We start from the raw sequence: 16,484 nt of genomic DNA on the forward strand, positions 1-16,484 counted from the left end.
CCTGTCAATTTTCTCACAGGTACTGCTTTGTGTTTTCCATGTTCATCAGCTTAGTCAATTTTAACTCCATAAGTTAGGCAGTTAACATTTGTAAATTGTCACTAAATTCATCATTACACATGATGAGATGTTACAATCTCTCGTGCCAAGATCAGAGGCAAAACGCATTTAGAAGCTCAGTCCAACTGAAAAACTGACCTGCTGGCTAGCAGTCAGCTACCACTAGCAACTGACGAGAAGACACAAGCTAACTAGCCTAGCCAACAGCAGCAGGCAGTACGCGGCATATCATTGGGGTTTTCAAGTGGGCACCTCCCTTCACCATTGTTGCGTTAAGTTGGGCCCACGACACCTTAACTGTGAGTTCCAGCGTCCTGGAGTCACCCTCCTCTATGCTACCACCACACAACTGTGTGTATTTCAATTGAGAGATTATCTTAGCCCTACTACTAACTACTTAAACTACTCAGCAAGCCTTACCTTTAGCATGCTCCCCAGCTAAGATGTTTCCTCCTCAGCAAAAGATAGTTTAAACAAATGTGATTTGTACATCTGTGAAAAACATTTAGCCAATCCATGGAGAAGATACTGTGTAACTGATTGAAAATATTAAGGCACTCACTTTGTGAGTAGAATTGTGTTATCTCAGTTTGGACAAATGTGGTGGAGGGGCAGGCACTTCCATCCACACATCCAAAGTGCCAGCATGGCTAGAATGCAGAAATACATATGACAAACTTGTTTATTTTATGCTGCTTAAGTAGCTTAAGCCAAAATGTGCAACACAAACACAACTACAGGGACTGGTTCTCATTAACCTTTTACTTTTATAGGATCACATGTGCATTCCTTTCCTGCTGGTCAGAACAGAAACACATTAGCACACATATAGGAAAGTACTGCTCTGAGGCAGAAAAAAAACTTGTTTCACAGCAACTAATGGTTATAATAATGCATGTTGGTGCAAGTTGGTGTGTGAGAGAGACACCAAAGCAGTTTGCAGAGATTGCAGGCAGCTGCTGGGAAAATACCAACATACACGCACGCACGCACACACATTGGGCCTTTGAACAACCAGATGTGGCAGTGCGGCAGGTTGTGAGCATCAGAGCACCAAAATCAGAGTGAGAAGAGGGCTGGGTCTGAAGCTAAACCAGTTAATGGAATACAGATTTCCTCAACCTGCTTCAGCCTGAGGACATACTCATGCACAGATGCATAAAAAGCTTCAGACTACAGTTGTCTTGAGGGTTGAGAGCTGATTTTAAAGCCTAGTTTCATACGGTTACAACTTGCTACACCTTATTTTTTACAATAATGCCCCCAAATTCTCTCAGAACAAGTGAAAATAGATTGTCTGTTAAAAGAATATTTATAGCCAGATCAACCCTACTAGCTGTTTGACTGTTACAGTTGACCTCAAAGATATCAAATCATGGTACATCTAACATTTGGTAGGCTATCCCTAAAACAAAGAAACCAGCATATTGTTCAGTTGAACCCAAACAGGACATGTGTCAAAAGTACAAAGGGAAAATCCTTGAACAGACAGTAAGGAAGAGAAAATAAATGAAAAGACATTCCCTTATGTGGCTGACTCTGGAAAAGTTTTTTTTTTTTTTTTTTCAATAAACACTGCTTGCCTGCTCACCCCAAACCCACCAATACAAAGAGACAATAACATGTACATCCAAGGACAAAACATCAGGACAAAAGAATGCAGTAAGACAATAAGACAAGATCTGTAAATTGGATGCTTGAAGAAACAACCACTTAACAAACAACACTGGCTCAACACTGGAGAAACACTACATCTGGTGAGGGCTCAGCAGTAAACCTACATCTGAAGGACAAGGAATACTCTTTTATAGACAACACATACATGTATGACAAGTTATATTGAAATGAGTAAAGGAAGCCACCTGTGTAAAATAGAATAAATACTTTTCAGCCTCTTACAACACAGTCTAAAAAAATTCCTTCCTAAAAAGTCTCACACTTTTACATGCTTTGAGTTTCTGGCAACTAATGGGGCATTAGAGTACCACTAATCATGGAAATACAACACAACACCCAGGCAAAGCCAAGGAACTGCCTCCAATTACAGGTGAGTGTGGGCTGTTGACAAACCTTAATCGTGTGAGTTTTAAGTGTGCACCACTCGCAGATGTTCTGAATAAGAACCTGAACTCCCCACCAGTCATTTCTACCTGAAGAAGTCGCATGGATGAGTGGTGAAAGACTTTAACAATATTCAAACAAGTCCAGCTTTCTTTGTTTTACATAAATCTGAGGAAATATTTTATAATGACTGAAGTACAAAACAGTCCTGTGATGGACCGGTGATCTGACCATGGTGTACCCTGCCTCTCGGCAAATGACGCATGGGATAGACTACCCACAATCCTCTAGAAAATAAGCGGTTACAGATGATGAATGAATGAACGAATGCAGTAAAGGAACTTTTCCTGGTATCTGCTCCTCAAAACTCATCCACAAAATGCTCCACATTTAACAACCTTCAATCTATGTGTGCTCTTGGGATCATTTTGAAATGCAGTCATTTTCGCTGGCCTTCAAAACCAGGCCAGAGTGAGAATGAAAGAAAAAGGATAGTATATGAGGTTACAGAGTAGCTAACACCTATTAAACAACAGGTCACAATGGTTATATTTGTGCTTTTAAAGTTCTGAGCTGTATATTCGTTACAACAGAAAAGAAGCAAAACATGGTGTAGCTGTGTCACTGTAGAAAAAGCCAATGATTATAGACACAGCCAGTCCCACAATAGGAAACTGAACTGAACGATTCAACTTTTACATAAGCGACTTTTACAAATTTGAGTGAAGAACCCTGCTTGTTCCATGTCTCTAGTATGTGTTAACATTTGGATTATGCTACAATTGTTGCTTCAACACAACTAGTAAGAGGTGAAAGAACGAATAAATAAAGCAAGCTGATGAACAAGCTTTACCCAATCCTCCACTTTGTTGGGAAGGAATTTTCTAAGTCAACTGTCTTCTTTACTGCTTCATCACAACAAGCTCGCAAAGCTAAGACTCTGAGAGACCAATTCTAACTACATATATGAACACAGGCTTCCTGTGCAATATCAGTAATAATGTGTTTCTAACTTAGTTATATGGCTGCATCAACATCCCCATGCTTTTGTTCTGACCTTTCTGTTCCATCAGTTCAATATCGGTTGAATATCAGGTTCCCTAAATTCTGCTATTCCCTGCTAGCCTGGCATCATCAGACTCAATTCTTATTAATATATACGTCTGGTAAGACCCCCTGTTGGATTACATTAGGGGAAGTGTTTCATCTGATGCTGAGAAAAAATACCTCTGCATGCAATTGGATAGTGCTTCAACCAATCTGAACCATTTTGTTGAAAACAAGCTCAATCCATAGCACTCATTCCATGCACACCTTCACCCAACTTGTGGTTAGGTAAACCATTCATTATTCATCTTCCGTACCACTTAATCTTCAGTAGGGTCACGGGTGTTGCTGGAGCCTATCCCAGTTGGAATCAGGCGAGAGACGGGGTACACCCTGAACAGGTCACCAGCCTATCACAGGGCTAACACAGAGACAAACAACCATGCACACGCATACCTAGGGTCAATTTAGGTTTAGGTAATTCTTTGGAGGTGGGAGGAAACCACCAAGCCGCTGTGCCACCCAGTTAGATGAACCCCACTTGTGAATTTCACAATTACTGATATAGAAATGATGGACAGTTGCATAAAAAATGTTCCATAAATGAAAAAGGTATTATATCTAATCTAACTTATCAACATTGTGTTGTAGTGTTATTGATCAGTGAATCTTTCAGCCTATTCACATCCCTGTCTACTCCTGTGTAGACAGATACAAACACACAGTCCTGTTTAGAGTGGAGGTGCATGTTTGCCTCTTGTCACACTTCACCTTTCATTCAAGAACAAAGCAGCGTAATTAAAAGTCCACACAGTCAATTAAGACTTATACGAGGTGTGTGAGGTGTGTGTTAACAAAGCTCATTCTGTCAAGGAGAAAGGGAGGAGAATAGGAGACAGGAGGGGGAGCGAGGTGTTGGCGCACTGAACTCTGCGCTGCACTGCAGGAAATGACACGCTTTACAAGAGGATTTTCTTTTAATCATCTTCTCTCTATTTTTATTCATCCTCATCCTTCTCTCTGTGTTTCTCCTTTTTTCCATCTGTTTCATGTTGCTCACCCTTTCCTTCTTTCACCTGTCGCTCTGTATCATCTCTGATGACGTTTTCCCACTGAAGCCTCTGCTCCTGAGTCTCTGCTATCCCATCATCCACCAGTCGTTTGTTTTCATCTCTTCTCACTCCTTGTCCCTTATTCTGCTATTTCCGCCGCCCCCTTCTGCATTTCTCTCCTCTATTCCTCTTGTCCGTCACAGATAAGATGGAACTGTAACCATCCCAAAGTCCATTCTAAGGTGTGGGCCAAGGCCACATGGTGTACATTGATGAATAGATACATTTTCAGAAGATATATAGACAAAAGTATCACATACATGGAGCAGGCGTAACATTGTGACCACTGACAAGAAAACACCCACCTAGACCAGACCAGGCACCCCCACCCAATACCAATGACACTCTTTGTCTGGTGTCTGTGTCAGCCATCCCTGACACAGACACACACACGAGCTTGTTTAGGAACAACTCAAAACAGAACTGTTCTGGAGACCTATGCAGTACTAGGCAGGTGGTCATAATGATTTGCCTAATTAGTGGACATATATATAATAAGGAAGTAGAAATAACTAAATCAAATCAGTGTTTGATGTATCCACCTGTTGCTTCTCAAGTCCCTTCTAGACTCTTTGAGAACTTTATGTACCACATTTTCCTTCACCTTTACTGATCGGAGCAATTAGGAAATTATATGGACATCAAAATGAGCTAAAAGTAGCAGTACTTAACACGTATTCATATGCATTAATGAAAATGCATTTTAATGTATAATCATCAATCATTTTCATCTGTTAAGATGAAAATGATTGACCATACATTGAAACAGGAAACAGTGTGCGAATGAGAAAGCTCTTCAGAAAGTACTGCTTCACCTACCTGCCCTCAAAAAAACGTCAGGCCACGTAACTGCTGTATGCAATTCATTTGTAGCCTCTGCCACAATCTGTTAAATAATGTGAAGGGAAGTGGTGGAACGATAACTGCATTCCACAAAAGGCTCAGATAAACTCCCACTGAGATAGGTATGAATTACAATATTGAAAGCAAAAATAACAATGTAACAACATCAGCATGAGAGAATGAGCAGCAAAAGGAGACAAAAGCTTTGAAAGTGACAGTTTCACACCTTTGCGGCTTCTTTATATTGCAACTTAAATATTCATTAAAACGTCCAATGATTTAGATCTTAAATCCAGGTAGAGCTGAGTTGAAATGTTCATTTTGTTACGTTTTTTTTTCATTCAACTGTAATGCTTAAAAAGTCAGAAACATGTTTGTACTTCTTTGCTGAAAGATTTTACAAAAGTTTACATTTGATGATATCTCCGTGTCTGATTTTACTACATCACCACGAAACCCCCAAAATACAAGACACAGTGTAACAACAAAAGTCTAGATGTGTTTGAATGACGATTGTTAGCCTCTAAGTCTGAAAATAAACAGTTTGAACAGGTGATAAAATTTTCTTCCAAGCTCGTTATCGTTTCCCACAGCGAGTCAGCGAGCTGCAGCACACCTTTGGGGGAAACTTGGCAGAAGTGGTGAGGAAGGTGTGAAGATGAGAGGAGGAGAGAGGAAAGAGAAGAGAGAGAGAGACTCCCTTTGCGTAAATTTTCACCTCTGATGCAGGAGGAGGGCGAGAAATGAAGAGGGAGCTACTCAGATAGAGAGAGAGAGAGAGAGAGAGAGGTGGAACGAGTGCATGGAAACTTGACGGCTGAGTAAAATGAAAAGCTGCGACGCGAGCTGATAATTTGATCTCTACCGGGGAATTATTTATTTCCCCTCGATTATGGTGTTGTTGTTAAGTTGTCAGAGAATGCTCACCCACACTGTTCACCTGGGTGGAAAACTGTTTATTAGACTAATAGGAGGGTGGCACCTTACACAAATAAACAGATTTCTCCATGCAAGCATCTGTCTAGGAACTGTTTTGTATTTTTCTCCCATTTACAAATGTGTCTGCAGGTCTGATCCACAAAGTAAAGAATATGGGTGTTAACAGTACTTTGCTTGTACTGTCAATGAACAGTGAAGTTTATTCATGATATGTAGATCAGTAATACAACCACAAGATGACATAATAACGTAATTTCACAGCCGTTCTAGTATAATAACTAAGTTTCTACAGCATAGTTTTCTTGTATGATGCACTTTTACAATATGAAAATATAATAATGTAATATTGCAACACAATAATATGAACATGTGTTTGTGTGTAAAGCCTGTTTACACTTGACGGCTCAGCTCATCGCTGAGTTACTCTGTGAAAAGTGTATTAAACCATAACCCACTGACAAATTACAGGCTACAGACCATGTGTGTGCGTGTGTGTGAGATGTGAAGTCCATGTGAGAGCTCTAATAGAGTGGAGTGCAGGATCAAAGGGCTCTGCAGACTCTGTGGTCTGGTTCACCAGAGAGAGTGACGTCAGCACACACAGCAATGGGAGAGAGGGGGTGAGAGAGGGGATACAGCAGGTGAGGACTACCCTGCACCAAGATAAACAAACCTAAGGTTTACCACTTTTCTCCTTCAAAATGCTTTGTGCATGTTTCTTTTTGAATGTAATCAAGATTCAGTGTTTTCATCAAGTTTGGCTAACTAAGTGCTTACTAAGTTCGTTTGGACTTATTCTGGGATGTCAATTCTACCACAGTTTTTTGGTTTGGAGTCTGCATGTGGAACATCTCAGTTAGGGTAGAACATCTGGAAGGCTGGATGACCAGTAACCCTCAATCCCAAAATAGGGAGGGGTGGGGGTGCATAAAAATGTGCTTAAGCCCCTCAGTGAGGCATCCAGTGAAAACACACAGTGACACACACACATATTGCAAGCACATGTACACACACAGTGCTGACCACAGGTGTCTGCTTGGAAGGAAAGCTTTTTATTTTAGGTCCTACGACGAACATTTTCCCCATGATATTTTAGCTTAGTAAAAAAAACTAATGGAGAGAAGGAAATGCTAAACCAGTTTCGTTAACAAGTGAAGTTATATGCCTTACAACAAAGTGCACACCATTAGTGATACTGGTAACATGTTACTCTAATCTGGCCACTTTTTTTTTTCCAGTAACGAGTAATTTCAGCGTTACTATTCCCAAATCAGTAATCAGATTACATGGTGTCATGTATGCGACAAGTCGCATTTTCAGCATGAGAACAACTGTAATACCATGCAGTGACAATACACGCGTAAACAATGAGCTGGAAGTACAGCCACTGGAATAGTGGTCTTAAAAAAACTTAAAAGTCTCTAAGTCCAAAACCAGCAAGCTGGGGAACGATGAAGAAGTTGGTCAGGCAGCATGTTGTAGAGGTGGCCAGAGGTTGCCAGGTCAAAAGCTTGTGCTAAAGCATTTTTGTGTGTGTCTGTATCAGGCTGCATCCTGCTGGGAATGGCTGCTGCCTTCAAGTACTGTCATTGCTATGAGGTGGGGGTGTCTGGTCAAGTCTAGGTGGGTGCAACATGTCTAAGCTACAGCCACATGAATGCCAGTTTCCCAGCAGATCATAGATGGCCAATGTCATTTATTTCTCTTGTCAGTGGATACAGCTGATCGGTGTATGTATTGTGAGGGCAGGGAGATGAACAGGTGAGCATGCGATTAAGATGATGGATTTGTTGAAGTCTGATTGCTACAATGGTATCTGTTATGCTGGAGCTATAATTGACAGTATATAAACTATATGCAGGTGGAAAACGTTTGATTCTGTCTGATGAAGCGGAAGCTTTAGTGAGTCATGGTTACTTCTACAGCATGCAGGTGTTGATGGTGGTATTCACTGATGGTGGTATGAAGGTGGCCTTCAATTAATTTTTTCTACTAAACCATTCAAAAAAATTTAATTGTGCTGCAATTTGATACCGGAAGTATGACTGCTGCTTGAGAAGAAATGCGTATAAAACCACAGAGATGTAGCTGGTGACAATGAAGATGGGCAATATGGGCAGTGCCATGGGATATGTGCCAAGGAAAACTAATAAGAAGGAAACTAAACTCTTGGGTGAAAAGACAAATCTGTGAAGACTACTTCACCATTGTCTAACCTGTCCAGCATTAGCACAAGCTTTCATTAAATGCAGTGGAAAAGACTACTTTACTAATACGTGAAAATCAAAAGACCAGAGAGATCAGGTATACTGCAAGGCTAGTTGACCCATGTTCATTGAGTAAAATAGTACAGAATACAGGCAGCTCTTAAAAATGACTGACTGTCTTAAATATAAACCACAGGAACCTGAATTATAATAGATATTGTTCACTACTCTTAACTTAGGTTTAGGGACAACTTAGGAAAAAATTAAGGCATTAGTTCAGATCGAGGTGGTTAGGGTTATGAAACACTGGAGCACCCAAACCTAGCACCCAATGCCTCGCTCTATAACCCAGTATGCAATACTTTCTATTGCTCCTGTCATTACTAATCAAAATGAAATATAAAAAAACTATGTAAAAAGGGGGTCAAATAGATGTTTTATTTGGATATTATCATTTGTCACGACCTGACATGAGGCTGAACAAAGGAGAAGAGATTAAGCATAAACTCTATCTGAAATTAAGTTCATTGTGTTGAACTAAAGGCAAAATCAACCTTACTGCAAGCAAAACTAAACAAACCCTAACGAGACAGAGGCCAAGATACAATGGTTAACTGTGACCGGGCTTTATACAATGTTGCAAGCTCGTCTAATCTCTTGACTCTAAACTCTTGCAAGGATACCAAGAGGATCGTTACATATATACTAGAGACCCCTTCATGGCCTACGCTACTGTGATGTCACAACGTTAGCTGGAGGCAAAGCAGAGGGAAACTTGAAGCAAGCACTGTCGCTGTCAAAAATGTAATCTGTATTTTTGGGGCCAAAATCGAAAAAAAGCAAAAACACTAACTTATGTTTTATCACGTACCAGCCACTGACAGACGCAGGCAACTTTGGTTGAATGCGATTAAAAGAAACACTCGGAGTGAGACCATCATCAACAATTGTTCATGTTTGCAGCGCACACTTCATATCAGATAAGATTAATATGTAATATATGTCATACATCATCAGTTTTATACTGGATAACGTTATGGGTTCGAATAAATTGTGACTGAAGTTATGTTAAGTTGATCATTATTTGGGGGATTCTTGTTACGTTAATGCTAATGCTAGTTAACTCCACTAGCTAACTCAAGGTTAGCTGTGTGTTTCAGGGGTTTCCAAACTGAAGATGCATTTACTGCGTTACCCTCAAGAGTGGCTCCACTTACTTCTTGTAATATCTTTGTTAGAGAGGCTTCACTTGATAACGACTGACCAGACTTTGTCTCCTCTGTGTCCTCCTATGGTCAAATTGTCCATCTAGTGAGTGAGAGTGCAGGGGTCACTGAATATAATAATAATTTAAAATAACACTCACAGTCTCGGAGAGTGAATGTAATAGTATATTCCACAGGCCATTGAAATATGCTGTGGCCTGTACAAGCTATAGTGTTTGAGATGTTTTGCCTCCAGCTAAGCTGTTTACAAACTGTGAAGGGGTCTACACTGGCACAGCCATCTTGATGAGTTCCACCAGGAACTGATGTTTTTATCATCATTATTGCTAAGTCTAACAAAGTTTGTATATTTTTTTCCCCTTTGGATGGAACTTGGCTGAGCTAGGCAAAACTACCCTAGTTTTATCTCTTGTGCTTAAGCACAAACATGTAATTGGTGTCAAACTTCCAATCTGACCAGGAAAATGTCAAAATTTCCTTTACCTTTTCTGGAGTATGCAAACTAGTGTTTCTGTCATGAAGCTGCTGTGTTTGCACATCTTTGAATAAATACTGGAATTACATTTTTTGATCAAACAGCTAACAACCCATCTCATGTGAACCTGTACAGGACAAAGCTGATTGATGGCTGTGAGAGTGTTCGCTCCAACAAACAGCAACAGAGAAAGCATGCATCCTGCTGAATGGTGACCAGATGGGGACAAAAATGTGTGTGTGTGTGTGTGTGTGTGTGTGTGTGTGTGTGTGTGTGTGTGTGTGTGTGTGTGTGTGTGTGTGTGTGTGTGCGCGTGTGTGTGTGTGTGTGTGTGTGTGTGTGTGCGTGTGTGTGTGTGGTCCACAAGTCGGGTTCTAGTTGCCATGAATGTCTCTTTGAAGGACTAACAGCTTTGAAAAGAATTCAAATGGGAGACAGAGATGATGACAGTGCACTGTACAGTGTAGCTGGGGTTTTTGGTCTCATATTTATGTGCACGCTATTTAGTTTGAATTTGTGTTTGTTATGCTGTTCTGTGTGAGTCTGAGCAGGCTTGACGTCAGGTGCAGCACAGGTGGGCAGCAGGGGGAAGGGATGAAAAGGTCTGCAAAATAAACACACCTGATCTCACTGGACACATAACGGCAGACAGTTTTTTTTTTTTTTTCCTTTTTTTTTTAAATCACAGTAATAAACTTACGTATACAATTATTGTTTGGCTTCACACTAACCCCCCAAAGGGCTGCTTGCATTTATAACAACCAAAATGTGAAATAGCTGGACAAGAACAAACCCTGTAATGGTGATGTGACTGTTCTTTGTGATTTTGTATGTTTTTTGATACAGACAGAATCACCTTTAGTTGTGTTTAACCTGCTCCATCGTGAACTTGTCATTCTAATTCAGGTATAGTTTTTGTTTAGTCTAAAGGTCTACTCGATGTTCCCTGCCTGGAACTTCAGTCCAGAGTGCCAGCTGTCAGAATTAATTATGGACACACACACACACACACACACACACACACACACATATATATATATATATATATATATATATATGGTTGACAATTACAATGTCAACAAGGAAAACTGTAAAAACTAGCCTCTGACCTTTCATGTAGTGCCATCATAAAGTTATTAATAAATATCCTATATTCATATAATACCTTTTATGACTTACATACAAAATATAGTGTGTGTGGTGTTGTGTGTGTGCGTGTGTGTGGTGTTGCGTGTGCATTTCAGTTTTGCTGCAAGGACAAACAGTGCCCCCTGGGGACAAGTCTCCTTCTAGTCTCCTCTCCTGCCTGCTCCTTCCAGCTTCCCTCTTTTTCACCTTTCCCCTTCAAGCCCTCCACCCCCACCCCCTTCCTCCTCTTCTCTTTTGTTTCATCCTCATTTCCTCACTTCATCTCCTTTGTCCTCCTTTTTCTTGTCCCTTTTCCAGTTATGGTTGCCAACAGGATGGGGAGGGAGGAGGGGAAGTGACACAGTGAGGTTGAGAGGCAGTGTGCGGAGGACACACGCAAACACATATACAAAGAGAGAGAGAACGAGAGAGAGAGAGAAAGAGAGAGACCATGTGGCCAAAGAAAATCCACCTGCAGCCTCAGCAGACTGAAAAAACATCATCATAGTCCTGCCTTCCGTCATCCTTTACTCCCTCTCTCCAATTTCCTCCACATTTGTATAATTTGTGTGTGCGTGTGTATGTGCGCGTGTAGGTGTTAGTGGTGTAAAGGGAGGGTCAAGCAAATTTCCCTTAAACTGACGCTCTAAAACAGATGTCGATATTATTTAGATTAAAACCAGCCAGACAAACCACACAAGGTCAGAAAATGAGACGTGACGGAAAGACTTAAAAAAAAAAAGTGAAAGCTGTTTCCTTATAGTTATTCTAAATACAGTGAGAGAGGAGAGAAAGAGTGGAGGGCTGAAAAGGGAAAGGGAATAAACTTGACACCTCATCCAAACCCAAAAAGGTACACTTTCAAAGCCTGTTAAATAGTGAAGCAGTACATTTAAGAAAAGCAGATAAACTGAATGAACCGTGTACTGAAATTAAGTATAAAAACTCAAATAGAAAATGAAGACGAGAGTTAGAATGATCTAATCAGAGAAATAGACAAGTGACAAAAAAAGAAAATATTTTTGAAACAGAAATTAATAAAGTAAAGGAAAACTTTAAAATTACATTTAGACTTATCAAAACTAAAAAAGAAGAAAATAGAAAACTAATAAGAAACTAAGGTCTATAAAGAATATTGTTGTGTGTTAATGGACAATAATCTGTTAACTGTTTAATACTGTTAACGCATTAAAGCTACTTACTCTTTAGTTTGTTCTCCAGAAATCACTGCACTGCATTTGGTCTGGTGGTTACCTAAATGGCGTCTCCTTCTGTTTATATGTTGCAGTGTTGGCCGGTGTTACATACCTGCATCCACCTGGACAACAGGTGCATGCTGGTTCTCTGCTGCACATGGATCTTCCACTTTCTAATAATGACCTTCGCTGCTGTAGAACAGAATAAAACTGTTATAGTCGCCATTCACGAAAAAGCACGGAATGAGAGGGGAGACTGCAGAAGGCTGGGGAATGTGAGGCCCAATTAGGTATGAACAACAAAGTGAATGATGAAGAGTTTACAAGGATTGTGAGTGTAGCTGATTTTTCTAGGCACCTAGTGACCATTAAAAGGAATCAGCATTTGATGTGTATATAAGGAAAAGTGTCAGGGTTTTCACTCAGCCGAGCATGATGGTCCACCGTGAGGAAATTTTTTTTCATACAGTAAGCAATTCTTTATGTAGGACGGTGTGAGTCAATAGGTGTATTTATAATATATAACTGGAAAAATGACAAATAACGTGAACCGATGCATGATATTCTTAATTCCTATCTCTTACTTCATCTCATGTCCACTTGAGTGAACCAGTGCAGTAGTAAAGGAAGGCTGACGGTCAGTGGCTGGACTGGACTTAGCGAGAATGATATACATCCATTTGTTTTGGGGCAATGTGGGAGTCAGGGGGTGATGGAGGGAGAGAAGTTCAACAAAAAGGAGGAGACAGAAGAGGTAGAGAGGAGGCCCAAGGCAGGAGTAGCACCAATACTTTATACCCCTACTCCTACTCGCACCTCCCCACCCCTTATCCCGCAACCCCCCTACACCTCCCCCCACCCACCCCTCCTCTGCCCTTAAATAAATTCCACTGGCGTCTTGTAAATTTTTATTTTTGTGGCGCTGCCGCTGCTGCTTTTTTGGCTGCGGGCCCCATCTGTCGGCCAGCTGCTAGATGTTTGGGAGGAGGAGGAGGAGGAGGAGGAGGAGGAGGAGGAGGAAGAAGAGGGTGTGTGTGTGTGTGTGTGTGTGTGTGTGTGTGTGCGTGAAGGGTTAAGGGGGGAAAAACACACACACATACCCAGGGAGGGATTAAACGCTATTGGATGGGAATGTTTGCAGGTTTATGAATATGCATAATGGACGAGAGAGGTTTAGATGAGTAGAAAGGGTAGGAAGAGGGGAGAGGAGGGAGGAGGTGGAGGAAGAAGAGAGAGAGAGAGAAGGTCTGGAATGAGGGATGAGCACAAGATACTAGGTGAGGGGAGACAGGAAAGAGGAAGGAGGGAAGAATGGAAAGAGGAAAGAATGGCAAATTCAGGGAAGAGGAATGGAGGGAAGGACAGGAATTGGGGAGAAAAAGAAATGAAAGAGGGAGAGAGAAGGCAAGAAGAAGGGATAAAATGAAACGGAGGGAGTGCAGAGAAAAATCCGGACGAAAAAGGAGAAAATGGAGACAATAGAAAAGGAAATGAAAGATGGTAGGGGAGCAAAAAAAACAGAAAGGGAAGGAGAAAAGAAGAAAACACAGAAGCCACGAAGGAAGAGAGGGGAAGGAGGCACATAACTAGACAAAGAGATGGAGGGAGCTGAAACAGAAAAAGATGAGAGCGAGAAGGGAGGGAGAGGGGGTAAGAGCGGGCGGCAGAGGAGATAGGAGCAAATAAAACAAGGGAGAGGAAAAAGAGAATGGGTGAGAGAAGAAAAAAGAACAGAGGAAAATATATATTGAAATGAAGTGGGTACGGGAGAAAAAGGGGGAAGAGATGGATGGATAGACGGATGGATGTGATTGGGCATGGTGCCAATCCCAGGATGGGGGGACCTTTGGGCAAGGCATCAGGGGGAATGAAAAACAGATGGTTTGTGAACCTTTTATTAGGCATTGGAAGAGAAAAAAAAAATCACCAAAAACACCATTAATCAAGCGCGCCCTGAAAACAGCAGCTATTTTCTGTTGCTGTGCAGTTTTCCAAAGTCGCGATTATTTTGCTTTTTTAAAAAAAGAGAGATTGTTTTTAATCCTTACCTTTGAGTTAGATCTTTTATCCAAAAAGTCCTGTGAAATAGAAATAGTCCAGACACATATGAAAAACATGTTGCTTGTAGTGCAAAACATGTTGCTTGTAGTGCATCTTTTGTCAGTGTAGACTACCACTGACAAAAGACATTCTCAAAGAAGTACTCAGAGTCGCTGTTAAATTGTTCAGTATCTTTTAAAACAGACACGTAATTTGTTTTGCTGAAAATAAATTAAACTTTGAAAACAACAGAGGGGTTCCAGACCAACCTTTCGCCAAAGCCAAACAGCAGGCGCGGGAGTTGATCTGTTTTCTAGGCTGACCATGAGCCACAAACACATCAGACTTTCCATGACTTACCAACACTCACTAATCAGATGGTCTATTAGAGATATATTTTCATTCATTCATTCATTTTCTGTAACCACTTGTCCTCTAGAGGGTCATGGGGGGCTGGAGACTATGTCAGCTGTCATTGGGCGATAGATGGGGTACACCCTGGACATGTCAACAGTCTATCACAGGGCTGACACAAAAAGATCATTCACACTCACACCTACGGCCAATATCGAATCACCATTTAACCCAATGAGCGTGTCTTTGGAGGGTGGGAGGAAGCCGGAGTACCTGGAGAGAACCCACGCAGACACAGGGAGAACATGCCATCTCAGAACCTTCTTGCTGTGTGGTATCAGTGCTACCCACCACTTACCACCCTAAAATCATACAACTTACACAATCTATAAATACAAGGAGACGACCTTTAGATCCCTTTTTACGTAAACTGTAACCTTTTCATTAACATTATTGTGTCTCTACAGTCACCACTGCAGTGGCCACAATGGTAGAAGGGTGAAGATCCATGTGCACCAGTGCCTGCACCTGTTGGCCGACACTAAAACACTTAAACAGGAGGCGATGACATTTTGATTATTTTCTACATAAATTGATCAAGCTCGTAGCCCTTCGGCAAAACATACACAAGAAGAGACTGAGCAGACTGCTGAGGAAGGCCAGCTCTGTTCTTGGCTGCCCTCTTGAGCCTGTGGAGGTGGTGGATGATTGGACGATGATAGCAAAGCTGTCATCCCTGATGGAAAACCACTCTCATCCCCTCCATGGTGCCATAGCGGGAATGGGCAGCGCCTTCAGCAGCCGACTGCCTCAGCCGCGCTGTGTGAAAGCGTGTTACCGCAGGTGCTTCCTTGATGCTGCCACGAGGCTGTACAACCAAAGGCTGCTCCCAGTAGACCACACACAATGGACAATATCAGCACTGATCGCAACATCTGTGCAATAGCTTATGTGTATACATCTTTATTCTCTCATGTGCAATATACATATGTATGGATTCCACGGCATTTACTTTTCTATTTTTGCATTTTTTTTTAATGTTTACTTTTTTATCTCCTGTGAGCACTGTATGCAGCTGCAATGCTGCAAAGTATTCCCACAGTGGGATAAATAAAGGATGATCCTATCTCATATTACTTTACTATAAAAACTGCAGCCCTATAGACCACTGACTAGATCATCTGTAAGTTAGGTGTCAGTTTAAACACCTGTCCATACTGTAGTATACAATATCTGTTGAAGGAATGTAGACACAGTGATGTTTTTTTTCCCCTTCAAAAGAGTTGCAGTGGCCAAAAATGGGTTTTGTGGGTGACTTTTAACACCCGGATTTTAATAAGTCCATTTAGTAAAAGTTTTGGGATGGACATTAAAAAGTCTCAGCAATCCCAGAGGAGACAGAAAATGTCCTTGCTTGTCACAAAGGTTCACATTTTAACTCACTCAGCTTGTGATGAGTTTTCCAAATGTGACTCCCCGTATGTTAAATGTTGTCATGTTCAGAAAATTCTGAGTCTGAGTTTTCGGCTTTGTTTTACCAGAATGCCTGGTCAACGACTATTCAGCTCTCCCCACAGGTATAAATTTAATTGGGTCCAAGCAGATATAGCCTACACACATGAACACTGACAGCGAGAGGGGAAGAGAACTGTAAAGCATGAGCTTAGGGTAAAAATAAATAAATAATAAATAATAATAACAAAAAAAGTGCAAACCAAAAGGAATGAATACTGGTGTGTTCATGTGTGTACGTGTATGTGACCTACTTTCATGGAACACCAAAAACACAACATCCT

Source organism: Mugil cephalus, chromosome 19 (genome assembly GCF_022458985.1).
Source record: "Mugil cephalus isolate CIBA_MC_2020 chromosome 19, CIBA_Mcephalus_1.1, whole genome shotgun sequence".
NCBI classification, from domain to species: domain Eukaryota; kingdom Metazoa; phylum Chordata; class Actinopteri; order Mugiliformes; family Mugilidae; genus Mugil; species Mugil cephalus.